The sequence below is a fragment of the Schistocerca serialis genome, chromosome 3 (genome assembly GCF_023864345.2).
Source record: "Schistocerca serialis cubense isolate TAMUIC-IGC-003099 chromosome 3, iqSchSeri2.2, whole genome shotgun sequence".
Lineage (NCBI taxonomy): Eukaryota > Metazoa > Arthropoda > Insecta > Orthoptera > Acrididae > Schistocerca > Schistocerca serialis.
The window spans coordinates 382,733,569-382,747,314 of record NC_064640.1 but is presented as its reverse complement, the minus strand read 5'-3'; positions in this window follow the sequence as shown (position 1 = coordinate 382,747,314).

Genomic DNA, 13,746 nt, shown 5'->3' with positions numbered 1-13,746 from the left:
CGATCACTGTGATTATAAAAACTGTATATGTGACCCTGAATCGCGTCTAGTGCGGATGCATCCAGCAGTGTTTAGTCAGTGCTGCGTATGGAACGCTTGTATACAGTTAGCATCGTTGTGTGTGTGTGTGTGTGTGTGTGTGTGTGTGTGTGTGTGTGTGTGTGTGTGTGTACGTGGCTGTTGTGTGTGATGAAATACGAAATTAAAGGGGCAGATAAAGGATTCCGGATCCAAATACAAGTAGGAAGAAAGCCGTACAAAGTGAACTGACCACCTTTTGTGGGAGCCTGGCAACAGCGAACGGGTCAGGCGTCATGTTCAGCGCTCTGACTGGACGAAACTAGCGCTAGCCAGTGAAGTGTTTACTACCCAGTAATTTTAATCGGACTATAATCATTCCTTGTGTGTCTGGCGTGTTTAGCTGCGATGTTTGTGTTCCAAACCATGCAGAATTCGATTACTACAAGCTTTTTATGTTGGTGATGGTAAAGGTATGTTGCGCTTAATGAATTGATTGTGGACGTAAAGATGAAGATAACAACTTCCATTCACATATCGGGTTCAACAATGAGGCTACATTCCATTTATATGGAAGAGTGAACAGTAACAACGTACAATATGGGATACACACCAGGCACGCACCATTTTCGACGTGCAGAGAGACTCTCCAAAGCTTCATGTGTTTTGCACCTTTTCCCGAGAAAAGGCTTACTGCCTGTTCTTGCGCAGCAATAAATTACTGCACTCGCGTTCCTGGATATGTTGAAGATCTATCTTTTTACACAACTACAAAAATGAGCCAAAAGTTTCGATTTTCGAAGGGATGGAAACAAAAGTTAAAATTTACTTCCAGTTCCTACCTTCATACTTGTTGAATATATAGCATTGGGAAATCGAATGTAGGGTTCTGCTGTACTTTGCGACGTTTCAAAGTCATTTGACTTATTTATTTTAGACTTTTTATTACAGTCAGGTGATGCTGAGGGAATTAGGTTAGGAAATGACACACTTAAAGTAGTAAAGGAGTTTTGATATTTGGGGAGCAAAATAACTGATGATGGTCGAAGTAGAGAGGATATAAAATGTAGACAGGCAATGGCAAGGAAAGCGTTTCTGAAGAAGAGAAATTTGTTAACATCCAGTATTGATTTAAGTGCCAGAAAGTCGTTTCTGAAAGTATTTGTATGGAGTGTAGCCATGTATGGAAGTGAAACGTGGACGATAAATAGTTTGGACAAGAAGAGAAGAGAAGCTTTCAAATTGTGGTGTTACAGAAGAATGCTGAAGATTAGATGGGTAGATCACATAACTTATGAGGAGGTATTGAATAGAATTGGGGAGAAGAGGAGTTTGTGTCACAACTTGACAAGAAGAATGGACCGGTTGGTAGGGCATATTCTGAGGCATCAACGGATCACCAATTTATTATTGGAGAGCAGCGTGGAGGGTAAAAATCGTAGAGGGAGGCCAAGAGATGAATACAAAAGGCCGATTCAGAAGGATGTAGGTTGCAGTAGGTATTGGGAGATGAAGAAGTTTGCACAGGATAGAGTAGCATGGAGACCTGCATCAAACCAGTCTCAGGACTGAAGACCACAACAACAACAACAACAACAACAACAACTTCAGTCAAAGAAGGGTATCTGTCGCGTAGTTGTTAGACGTACAGCACGATGTGAAGGGAGTCGCTGCGGACGCATTTTTCTAGGCCGAAGAGCTGACGTCTAACCGGCCAACACCGTGCGTGAGGTTACCCATCTCAGTTGAATACCGTTCGGCGTTTAGATGATAACGTTCTAGATCGCTAGAGAGAGTGCGAAGTTTTTTCGTTTATGAAATAATACCTAATTATAATAGCACGATTATGGGTGTTGTGTGATGTCCTTAGGTTAGTTAGGTTTAAGTAGTTCTAAGTCCTAGGGGACTGATGACCATAGATGTTAAGTCCCATAGTGCTCAGAGCCATTTTTGAATAGCACGATCAGAAAACTATCTGAACGCGTGGGAAAATCTTTGAATACATGCAACACGATTAAAGAGTCTTCACTATTGCGTCTCCTCGTTCTAGGCAGTGTTTAAAGGCTTTTTATCTGTGTAGCAATCTCGTTTCTATTCGCAGAGAAACTCGTTCGGTGATGTGCATTTTACGTTGGAATCTTTATTCACACGCCGCAAAAACACGAGGATGAAGGGCAGGATGTCGTACTGTTCGTTTCCAAAGGTGCTGTGGGTTCCAAAGACGCCTTGGAACGACGCGTCTGTAACGCGCACACGTGGCGCGATGAAAACTCGCACGTTAAATGACTGCGCGGCCCTGCTTTCATCTGGGCGTGTGCCAGGTGACCGTCTGCAGACAGCCAAGTTTTTCCGTAAACGGTGAGCTGGCCATAATGAAGTGGCAATTCAGCTGAGATTAACTGCGCTCCTCCACGCACACACTTCGTCAGTCTCTGCATTAGCACTCTTCTCGTTATACCTCCCCACCCCTAGTCGCTCTCTCTTTCCTTCTCTCTCTCTCTCTCTCTCTCTCTCTCTCTCTCTCTCTCTCTTTCTCTCTCTGAGCAGCGTACGATGCAGTAAATAATGCTCGCATTTAAAATCCACTTCGCGAAAAATACTGAGTGAAGAAAAAGTAAGTTTTTCATGTACATTCATCACCGAGGAGTGTCTCTGTCCTCCATACCATGCGAACGGGCTGTGTTTGAAGTTGCATATATATACCACAGTTTACTGAGATGACAATTTTCGCGCCGGCCGAAGTGGCCGTGCGGTTAAAGGCTCTGCAGTCTGGAACCGTAAGACCGCTACGGTCGCAGGTTCGAATCCTGCCTCGGGCATGGATGTTTGTGATGTCCTTAGGTTACTTAGGTTTAACTAGTTCTAAGTTCTAGGGGACTAATGACCTCAGCAGTTGAGTCCCATAGTGCTCAGAGCCATTTGAACAATTTTCGCCGGAAAATGACTTCTTCACTATTTTCACCCAGAGAACAAGTTTACAGCATAATTAAGCTATCATTACCGCTCTACGTATACCTGAAAACAACAAAAACAGCGAATTGTTTTTACGATTAGGTGGACGTGATATTTCGTTACAAAATTTGTAAAAGGAACGCTGTTCTTGCTTTTAAAGTACCGTAGAATGCCATTTCAAATAACATTCGTGTGACTGATGCAGTTCATAGCACACAAATTTTTCCTGAATGTACGACTGAGCGACATTTTTTTTTTTTGTTCATTAAAGGCATTTTACCAACTCAACTGCTTAAAAATTTTAAGTTGACTGGTTAATATTTAATAACTCATTTGTGTGTCATCAGCTGCTTTAAGTGCGTTTCTATAATCAAGAGCTTCAAAACTAATACCTCCATATACACTTAAAAACCGCTGGCGTACCATAGGTGTGTGAACAGAACGATCCTTCAGGCGTGATGCGTCATATACAATATAAATTGAGTCAGCGCCAGAAGAAGTGCGAGCAACGCAAAACACTGTGTTGAATTTTTGAGGCCGCAGAATACTGTCCTACGAAAAGCAAATGAAGTTCTTCGAGATGTAATGGTGTTGCACGCTCAGAATTACGGCGGACATCACGACATATTCTTCGCATAATCAGCTATTGGGGCACCCTCTAGTGTGCGATGAAACTCGACGACTGAAAGTTTATGGATGAGCGAATGCGTCTGATTACATTCTCGACGTGAAATTCATCAGATGCCTTTGGAATGAAGTGCGTCTGTCGTCCCTGGTTACTTCGACCAAACACTCGGTATCAACTGTTCCTCTCGCTTGAGATGGATTGGAAATAAATGTCACTTTCATTGTATCATATTTTAGCAGGAAGGCGGAGTCCATACAAGATACTCGTACTACTGTTCTAAAATGATGCTCAAGTACGTAGGACACGTACCAAATAGAAATAGCTGGAGGTACTGAATTTATAGAAAGAAGAGCAGCATTGCTCAAGAAACTGAACTGGCAGATGCTTGAAGACAGACATCAACTATCGAGAAACATCTTGCTTGCAAAATTTGCAGAACCAGAATTAAGTGAGGAACTTAGGAATATACAATTACGAAAAATGAAATTGGAACGATCACATAGGTAATGTTGTAGGAAAGGCGAGCAAAAGACAGTGCTTCATTGTTTCGTCCCAGTTTTACTACCGTCAAAACTCTATTAATATCACTTCATAGAAAAAATACGACTGTGGTGCCAAGGTAAGTGAAAAATCAGAGAAATGGATTTGAAGGTATGGCTATTACGAAGGCTTTTAGTGGCCATAATGTGACATTGTGTCGAGTTCTCCTCACTCGTTACCTCGATAGTTAAGCAGATATAGATACACCACTCATGTATAAATCGAAATAGGAGTCAACTGAAGTGAGACGTCTAAGCTAATCTTGGGAAAAATCAAGAGCCGGACTGTAGTATGTGTCCTTACAAATAGTGATACTTCATAAATCCTCAACTTCCATATCACGATAGCTGGGACTAATCTACGATTCACTTCTGACAGTTGATGTGGTGTGGCAGCATCTTGCTTCCTCTTTCCGAGGTTACGCTAAGTAGTGAACGTTGTCAGAGCATTGGCGTTCTCGTTATGGGGTGCGGATCCCGCCACAATGCTCCCCCTCTATCGATCGGTGGAGCTACCTCAATTACATTATAGTGTGATCCCTTGTGGCGGTGGCGTCAAGTTAGCACTAACAAATTCACACAAAATACAGTACAACTTCGTTAAAATCTGCGTTGGAACCGTGCCTTCAACAACGACCAACGATCTACTCTTCAAAACAGTGGAGATGCCTTTCCATATTGCGGACAGCTTCGTGGCGGACAAATTTTTCTTGCTGTTAGCTGAACTCTGGAGTCAACATTTGTCCAGAAATTACCTTCCTGAGAGAATCGTCTTCGGACCAGTTACGGTTTCTCTAGTAAAACGAAAACCACGCAGCTGAATAAAAAACAGCTTCGTATACTTTCCCTGATGGGCACTTAAGTATCGTCCTCGACCAATGGAGACATTCGAATGCGGTATGGAAGGACATAGGATCAACACACCGCTCTCCCTGCCGTTGACAGCTCCTCAGATATCAGAGCAGCTACCTCAACTAACATCACGAGGCTGAGTGCTCCCCGTACCAGCCCTCCCACCAACGAAACATTCCTGGCAATACCGGGAATCGGAACTGTGTCGTCCACTTAACAGACACGCTGACCACTTGAAACTTCCTGGCAGGTTAAAACTGTGTACCAGACCGAGACTCGGACTCGGGACCTTTGCCTTCGGGGGCAAGTGAGGATGGGTCGTGAGTCGTGCTTGGGTAGCTCAGTCGGTAGAGCACTTGCCCGCGAAATGCAAAGGTCCCGAGTTTGAGTCTCGGTCTCGCACGCAGTTTGCATCTGCCAGGAAGTTTCATATAAGAGAACCCTCCGCTGCAGAGTGAAAATCTCATTCACGCTGACCACTTATTTATGGAGCTGAACTGCTACTGAATTGCAACTGTTAATTAACGGGACGCTTCCTTTCTACCTAGCACACTGAATGAACCGCCACTTATAATTTATTTTCCTCAGCGATTCGCTTCATACAAAACACGTCTGCTCAACAAAAATGAAGCATTAACAACATATCCATGACAAACGTGCAAATGCTGTGCATAGATTCAACAACGGTAAAAGCTTCGCATTTTCGAAGGTACTGTGCCGAGCATCTGGCTTCTGGGAAAGCGTTATGAAAGAATCCATAGAAATAAGGATTCACGAAAATCTGGTCAACAGAAATGAGGGATACCAACTCAGCGCAGCATGGAACCCTGCGATAGCAGCAATCCGTCGTGAGCGCACCCGTCAACGTCCTCCACCGCGGACGCAGACAGAATGCTTACACCGAGAACCGAACGCGGCCGCCGGGGGCGACCGCCATCCCCACCACCGCGCGCACGCCGCTGGTCTACCGCAGCCACCCGAGGTCTAGTGGCGGGGGGGGGGGGGGGGGTGACCGCGCATATAAATAGCCCGCTCTCTGCGAATCTCGATACTTCGCCAGAAGATGAGTAGTATGACACTTCCCGAAATGTCGCGAGATATCAATGCTACTACCAGGCTGGAGACCCGAGAAACCTTCATCTTAGAAGGATGATTGATGACAGTGAATACAAGGGGTCGGACTGTTGTAGATGATACAGTGCCCATGTCCATGGTCTGGCATTGTCATGCTGCCGGCCGTGGTGGCCAAGCGGTTCTAGGCGCTTCAGTCCGGAACCGCGAGACCACTACGGTCGCAGGTTCGAATCCTGCCTCGGGCATGGATGTGTGTGATGTCCTTAGGTCAGTTAGGTTTAAGTAGTTCTAAGTTTTAGGGGGCTGATGATCTCAGATGTTAAGTGCTGTAGTGCTCAGAGCCATTTGAACCATTGTCATGCTGAAGGACACGGTGCTTCATATGTGGACGAACTCCTCGATTTCGTGCTCATAGTTTTTTAAGAGTCTCTCATACATCGACAGACTTACGTTACACACCGCCACATTACACACTACAATGCAGAGTCCTCTTGCGCCAAGGTTTGCAACTTTGGCCAGCGATGCGAGAAAGTCGACCGAATAATGTGCATGACATTTAAAAATTCAACCGATATTGGGAACAGAATAAAATAATTCTTTCCAGGCGGGAAGAAGCGCCTAGCCCAGGCACGAATCCGCCCGGCGGATTTGTGTCGAGGTCCGGTGAACCGACCAGTTTGTGGATGGTTTTTAGGCGGTTTTCCATCTGCCTCTGCGAATGCCGGCCGGTTCCCCTTATTCCGCCTCAGTTACACTATGTCGGCGATTGCTGAGCAAACAAGTTCTCTACGTACGCGTACACCACCATTACCCCACGACGCAAACATAGGGGTTACACTCGTCTGGTGTGAGACGTTCCCTGGGGGATCCACCGGGGGCCGAACCGCACAATAAACCCGGGTTCGGTGTTGTGGGGCGGCGGAGGGGTGAAGTGGACTGCGGTAGTCGTCGTGGGGTTGTAGACCACTGCGGCTGCGGCGGGGACGGAGCTTCTCCGTCGTTTCTAGGTCCCCGGTTAACATACAATACATTACAATACAAATAATTCTGAGGCATTAATTTTCTGCATACCTGAGTCGTAATATACTGAAAGTAGTGTCCTTCGCCAGCTACAAACTTTTCCAACTTTCCGGGTAACAAATGGATTTCGTGACAAAAAATTCATGTTCTTTGGAGGTGATCCGCTCATAGCACCAGTTTTGGAAGTCGTTAAAAGATGTGTTTTTTCAGAAAGGCCATGCAGCAAGGACCGGTATAAATCGTAGTCTGAAGGAACGATGTCCCGTGAATGACCTAGTAGATAGTGTCGGAAGTTCCATGCGGCTTTTCGCGGATGATGCTGCAGTATACAGAGAAGTTGCAGCATTAGAAAATTGTAGCGAAATGCAGGAAGATCTGCAGCGGATAGGCACTTGGTGCAGGGAGTGGCAACTGACCCTTAACATAGACAAATGTAATGTATTGCGAATACATAGAAAGAAGGATCCTTTATTGTATGATTATATGATAGCGGAACAAACACTGGTAGCAGTTACTTCTGTAAAATATCTGGGAGTATGCGTGCGGAACGATTTGAAGTGGAATGATCATATAAAATTAATTGTTGGTAAGGCGGGTACCAGGTTGAGATTCATTGGGAGAGTCTTAGAAAATGTAGTCCTTCAACAAAGGAGGTGGCTTACAAAACACTCGTTCGACCTATACTTGAGTATTGCTTATCAGTGTGGGATCCGTACCAGATCGGGTTGACGGAAGAGATAGAGAAGATCCAAAGAAGAGCGGCGCGTTTCGTCGCAGGGTTATTTGGTAACCGTGATAGCGTTACGGAGATGTTTAGCAAACTCAAGTGGCAGACTCTGCAAGAGAGGCGCTCTGCATCGCGGTGTAGCTTGCTCGCCAGGTTTCGAGAGGGTACGTTTCTGGATGAGGTATCGAATACATTGCTTCCCCCTACTTATACCTCCCGAGGAGATCACGAATGTAAAATTAGAGAGATTCGAGCGCGCACGGAGGCTTTCAGACAATCGTTCTTCCCGCGAACCATACGCGACTGGAACAGAAAAGGGAGGTAATGACAGTGGCACGTAAAGTGCCCTCCGCCACACACCGTTGGGTGGCTTTCGGAGTATAAATGAAGATGTAGATGAATGTTCCGGGTTTGGTAAGGTATTATCTCGAAGTCATTACAAGGTTTCTTTCACTCGGCTTCCAACATGTGGTTAGGCCATTTATTAAACAGAATGACTTTGTCATGTATGTGAGCTTGTTGGGGGCGTTATTCTTTAAGTGAACGATTCGAACTGAGTAATTGTGCTTGTTAGCGTTCATTGCTCACCTTCTGGCCCGGTTGCAGCAGCTGACGGCCCACCACACCAACCAGGACGCATTTTGTCACTCAGCTCAAACCTGTTGTCTTTTATTCGTCGAAACCAATCATTGAACATTGTTTTCGACAGAGTTTGTTCTTCATGCGGTTCCACTAGAAAACGAGGACACTGCAGTAGATATCTTGAAAAGAAAGCAAATGATTAACACTTCCCGAAAATTCTGTTTTAGAGGTACAGAACGCGACATCTGAGAGACATATTATATGCACGTCAGTACCACCACTTGCTGGGAGTGGGACCTTGGCGACATGTGGGTCAGAATAATATGCACCAAGAGGATATCGAGAAGGACTAACAGCAGAAAGCTGCAACGTGCAGTAGAAGTAGCAGTCGAGTCAGTGTCACCACATCTGGGCCAGTCTCTTTTCATTGGCAACGTGACTAGGAGGCGAATTTTAGTGAAACAAAAGCACCTCACATCTGTGTAAACAGGCCCGAATTTTGAGGCAGAGGGGGCCATTTGTCATGGACCAGAAGCAGCACCACTACGCCGGGGCCACGCCAGACAGCGATATGTCTGGGCATTGTCAGCAGCAGAGTCTGGTAAATGCCAGCAGCAGACATGGGTACGAGAGTGGGTTGGGCCTGCTGCCGCCAGCACTAAGTTCTTTGTAGTACTTTTTGCCTCAGCCTATCGTACGCGTCTGCCGCGCCACTGACGTCACGGTCACTGCTGGGGCTGTTAGTCGACCACTAGCCTACCGCTAGCCCACTAGTCAGCATCACAGGGCACCTATGCAGCATCTTCTGACCCGGCTGGAACCCGCTACCCGTACACCAGCTCCATCTAGAATCAACGGTGTGAAGTGTGTTTGTCTCACCGAGCCACAGCACAAAATGTGTTAAAGTTGAATAAAGAATTTCTTACAGTCAACACTGTATCCACTGGGAGGACCCATCACTATAGGTTTCGCAGGATATGGTGACCGATGTGCAGAGACGAGTTTTCGTCCAAAGAGTTGGGCGAGTTCATTCTTTTCTTCAGAAGGGGAGGCCGACAAGCGTTTGCCAACTTTCGGTCGGTCGATGATGACAGGAGTCGACGCGCATGCCCTGAAGTCTCTCTCAGACGATTTTACAGAAAGTGAACGGTAAAAAAAATATAAATAAATAAAAAATTAAAAAAAACATTTTTGCTTCACTTGTAGCTTTATATTTCAGGTTCATTATGATATGAATATCATTTCGTTAATGGTCATAGTTACCGTGATATTTACGTAGGAGTAAGAAACTGCGCGAAATTCGAAAAAGTTTGCAACGAAAAATAAGGGTCGCTAAAATTTTGCGTCCGGTGGATATTACATAATATGTTACTGCGTATGAAATTTAGTTAACACATTGAATTTTTCTTTAGAACTGGTTGGAAGTCTCTAACTGTCACCAATCTCGAGAAAATGATGTGACGTGGTACACTCATTTTCGATCGGACCGCACCATCGATAAAGCCAGAGTGAAATATCCACAAAATTCCTCATATTTCACAAACGGTTTGAGATATCGAAATGAGATTTTTGGTAAATGATAGCACATGAAGGGGAGAGTATTTTTCGGTATCGTTATAATGCAAAATTTCATTATCTACCGTTTTATTACACTAACTACAGACTTTTCCGATGAAAGAGTGTAATCTTTAAGCGCCATCGACAACTGGCGAAAAGAGAAATGCTACGGGTTTCGGAGGAACACAAGTGAAATTATTACACGTTTATTTTATACTGAGGACGTGCTTTTCATAAGATGCTTACCTTACTTTTCATCAGTTCCTCACTTAATAAACTTAATAAACCACTGTTTCAGAATTCTTTCGCAATTGCGCCTGCAGGACAAGTTAGTGAGGTGACACTGTCTAATCTCCACTGAGTTTTAGCAAAAAAAGCAAATTTTAACGTGGCAACAAGAGAACTGTGTAGGTTTTACTCAAAGTCCCCTCCTCGTCACTCTTCCCCTTAATGTTACAAATGGTTAGAAAACCAGGCGAAAATAAATAGCTGCATTTTCGGTGGAACTCTTTTTAAATACGAAACAAAGAAGACATAACGGATCATTTTGAATGATCACCATGCAAGTGTGGGCATGGAGGTGTCCCGCGTAATATTTATCATTTTAGAACGACACTTCCCCACTAGCCCTTCGCATTTCCCCTACAGCGCTCTGAACGACCCACCACCACTGCCGCCCTCCCCACGCTTCCCCAGCCGACTGCGCGTGTAGTGGCCATGGCATTTTGTGACCACTATACCACCACTCATTCCACCACTGATTGCTACCTTACTCGTCACAGCATTGCTCCTACATGTAGACAGCCGGCAAGAACCTTCTTGGGTGCTAGAAGCAAGGAAAGTGTTCCTGAAGCCCCGTTATACACTCCTGGAAATGGAAAAAAGAACACATTGACACCGGTGTGTCAGACCCACCATACTTGCTCCGGACACTGCGAGAGGGCTGTACAAGCAATGATCACACGCATGGCACAGTGGACACACCAGGAACCGCGGTGTTGGCCGTCGAATGGCGCTAGCTGCGCAGCATTTGTGCACCGCCGCCGTCAGTGTCAGCCAGTTTGCCGTGGCATACGGAGCTCCATCGCAGTCTTTAACACTGGTAGCATGCCGCGACAGCGTGGACGTGAACCGTATGTGCAGTTGACGGACTTTGAGCGAGGGCGTATAGTGGGCATGCGGGAGGCCGGGTGGACGTACCGCCGAATTGCTCAACACGTTGGGCGTGAGGTCTCCACAGTACATCGATGTTGTCGCCAGTGGTCGGCGGAAGGTGCACGTGCCCGTCGACCTGGGACCGGACCGCAGCGACGCACGGATGCATGCCAAGACCGTAGGATCCTACGCAGTGCCGTAGGGGACCGCACCGCCACTTTCCAGCAAATTAGGGACACTGTTGCTCCTGGAGTATCGGCGAGGACCATTCGCAACCGTCTCCATGAAGCTGGGCTACGGTCCCGCACACCGTTAGGCCGTCTTCCGCTCACGCCCCAACATCGTGCAGCCCGCCTCCAGTGGTGTCGCGACAGGCGTGAATGGAGGGACGAATGGAGACGTGTCGTCTTCAGCGATGAGAGTCGCTTCTGCCTTGGTGCCAATGATGGTCGTATGCGTGTTTGGCGCCGTGCAGGTGAGCGCCACAATCAGGACTGCATACGACCGAGGCACACAGGGCCAACACCCGGCATCACGGTGTGGGGAGTGATCTCCTACACTGGCCGTACACCACTGGTGATCGTCGAGGGGATACTGAATAGTGCACGGTACATCCAAACCGTCATCGAACCCATCGTTCTACCATTCCTAGAACGGCAAGGGAACTTGCTGTTCCAACAGGACAATGCACGTCCGCATGTATCCCGTGCCACCCAACGTGCTCTAGAAGGTGTAAGTCAACTACCCTGGCCAGCAAGATCTCCGGATCTGTCCCCCATTGAGCATGTTTGGGACTGGATGAAGCGTCGTCTCACGCGGTCTGCACGTCCAGCACGAACGCTGGTCCAACTGAGGCGCCAGGTGGAAATGGCATGGCAAGCCGTTCCACAGGACTACATCCAGCATCTCTACGATCGTCTCCATGGGAGAATAGCAGCCTGCATTGCTGCGAAAGGTGGATATACACTGTACTAGTGCCGACATTGTGCATGCTCTGTTGCCTGTGTCTATGTGCCTGTGGTTCTGTCAGTGTGATCATGTGATTATCTGACCCCAGGAATGTGTCAATAAAGTTTCCCCTTCCTGGGACAATGAATTCACGGTGTTCTTATTTCAATTTTCAGGAGTGTATTAATAAAAATTTATATAAATCTTTGTCTTTTATTCCCTCAATTAGCTGTGGGTATGGCATTTTTTCGGTTACCATGTTGTATTATGATGTCCTTATACACAATTTTTTAAAATTAACTGTTCTACCACTTATATCATAAGGCACTGGCTAAACGGTATAAGCTCCAGGTAAAAGAAGAACAAGATGAAAGTATTCTAAGCTGTCCCTGAGTAGAGTATTTTCACGTGATGTGGGAACAGTCCTCCGTTTTTAATTGACGATTAAACAAAATGTATGTAAATTTTAATGTTCGTATAAGGCCTGTGTTTGCCTAATTTGCTGATGACAAAGCTTCAGATAACATGTTGCAAGTTAAATCTGGGTGTTGGACCGGGACTCGATGCCGGATCCCTGCATTTCTGGGAGTTGGTAGCACCAGGTCAACGAAAGGAAGGAACACAGTTTAATTTGCCACATCCAATAAATACAGCTTCTGTTATGCAATGTTGACTACTTTCTCAGGAGATATTTAGCTTTAGAATGTATTTTTATAAATATCAGTCAATCACATCGTTCTAAGAAGAAACTTGTTTTGCGTCAATTATTCTTAACGTCATTTACCACACAAATGTGAAAAACTACACTATGTGATCAAAAGTATCCGGACACCCCCAAAACATACGTTTCTCATATTAGGCGCATTGTGCTGCAACGTACTGCTAGGTAGTCTATATCAGCGACCTCAGTAGTCATTAGACATCATGAGAGAACAGAATGGGGTGCTCAGCGGAACTCACGGACTCCGAACGAGGTCAGGTGATTGGGTGTCACTTGTGACATACGTCTGTACGCGAGATTTCCACACTTCTCAACATCCCTAGGTCCACTGTTTCCGATGTGATAGTGAAGTGGAAACGTGAAGGGACACGTACAACACAAAAGTGTACAGGCCGACCTCGTCTGTTGACTGACAGAGACCGCCGCCAGTTGAAGAGGGTCTGTAATAAGCAGACATCTATCCAGACCATCATACAGGATTTCCGAACTGCATCAGCATCCACTGCAAGTACTATGACAGTTAGGCGGGAGGTGAGAAAACTTGGATTTCATGGTCGAGCGGCAGTTCGTAAGCCGCACATCACGCCAGTAAATGCCAAACGACGCCGCGCTTGGTGTAAGAAGCGTAAACATTGGAAGATTGAACAGTGGAAAAACCTTTCGTGGAGTGAAAAATCACGGTGCACAATGTGACGACCCGATGTCAGGGTGTGGGTATGGTGAATGCCCGGTGAACGTCATCTGCCAGCGTGTGTAGTGCCAACAGTTAAATTCGGCGTCGGTGGTGTTATGGTGTGGTCGTATTTTTCATCGAGCGGGCTTACTTCCCTTGTTGTTCCGCGTGGCACTATTACGACACAGGCCTACATCGGTATCATAAGCACTTTCTTGCTCCCCCTGTTGAAGAGCCATTCGGGGATGGTGACTGCATCTTTCAACACGATCGAGCACCTGTTCATAATGCACGGCCTGT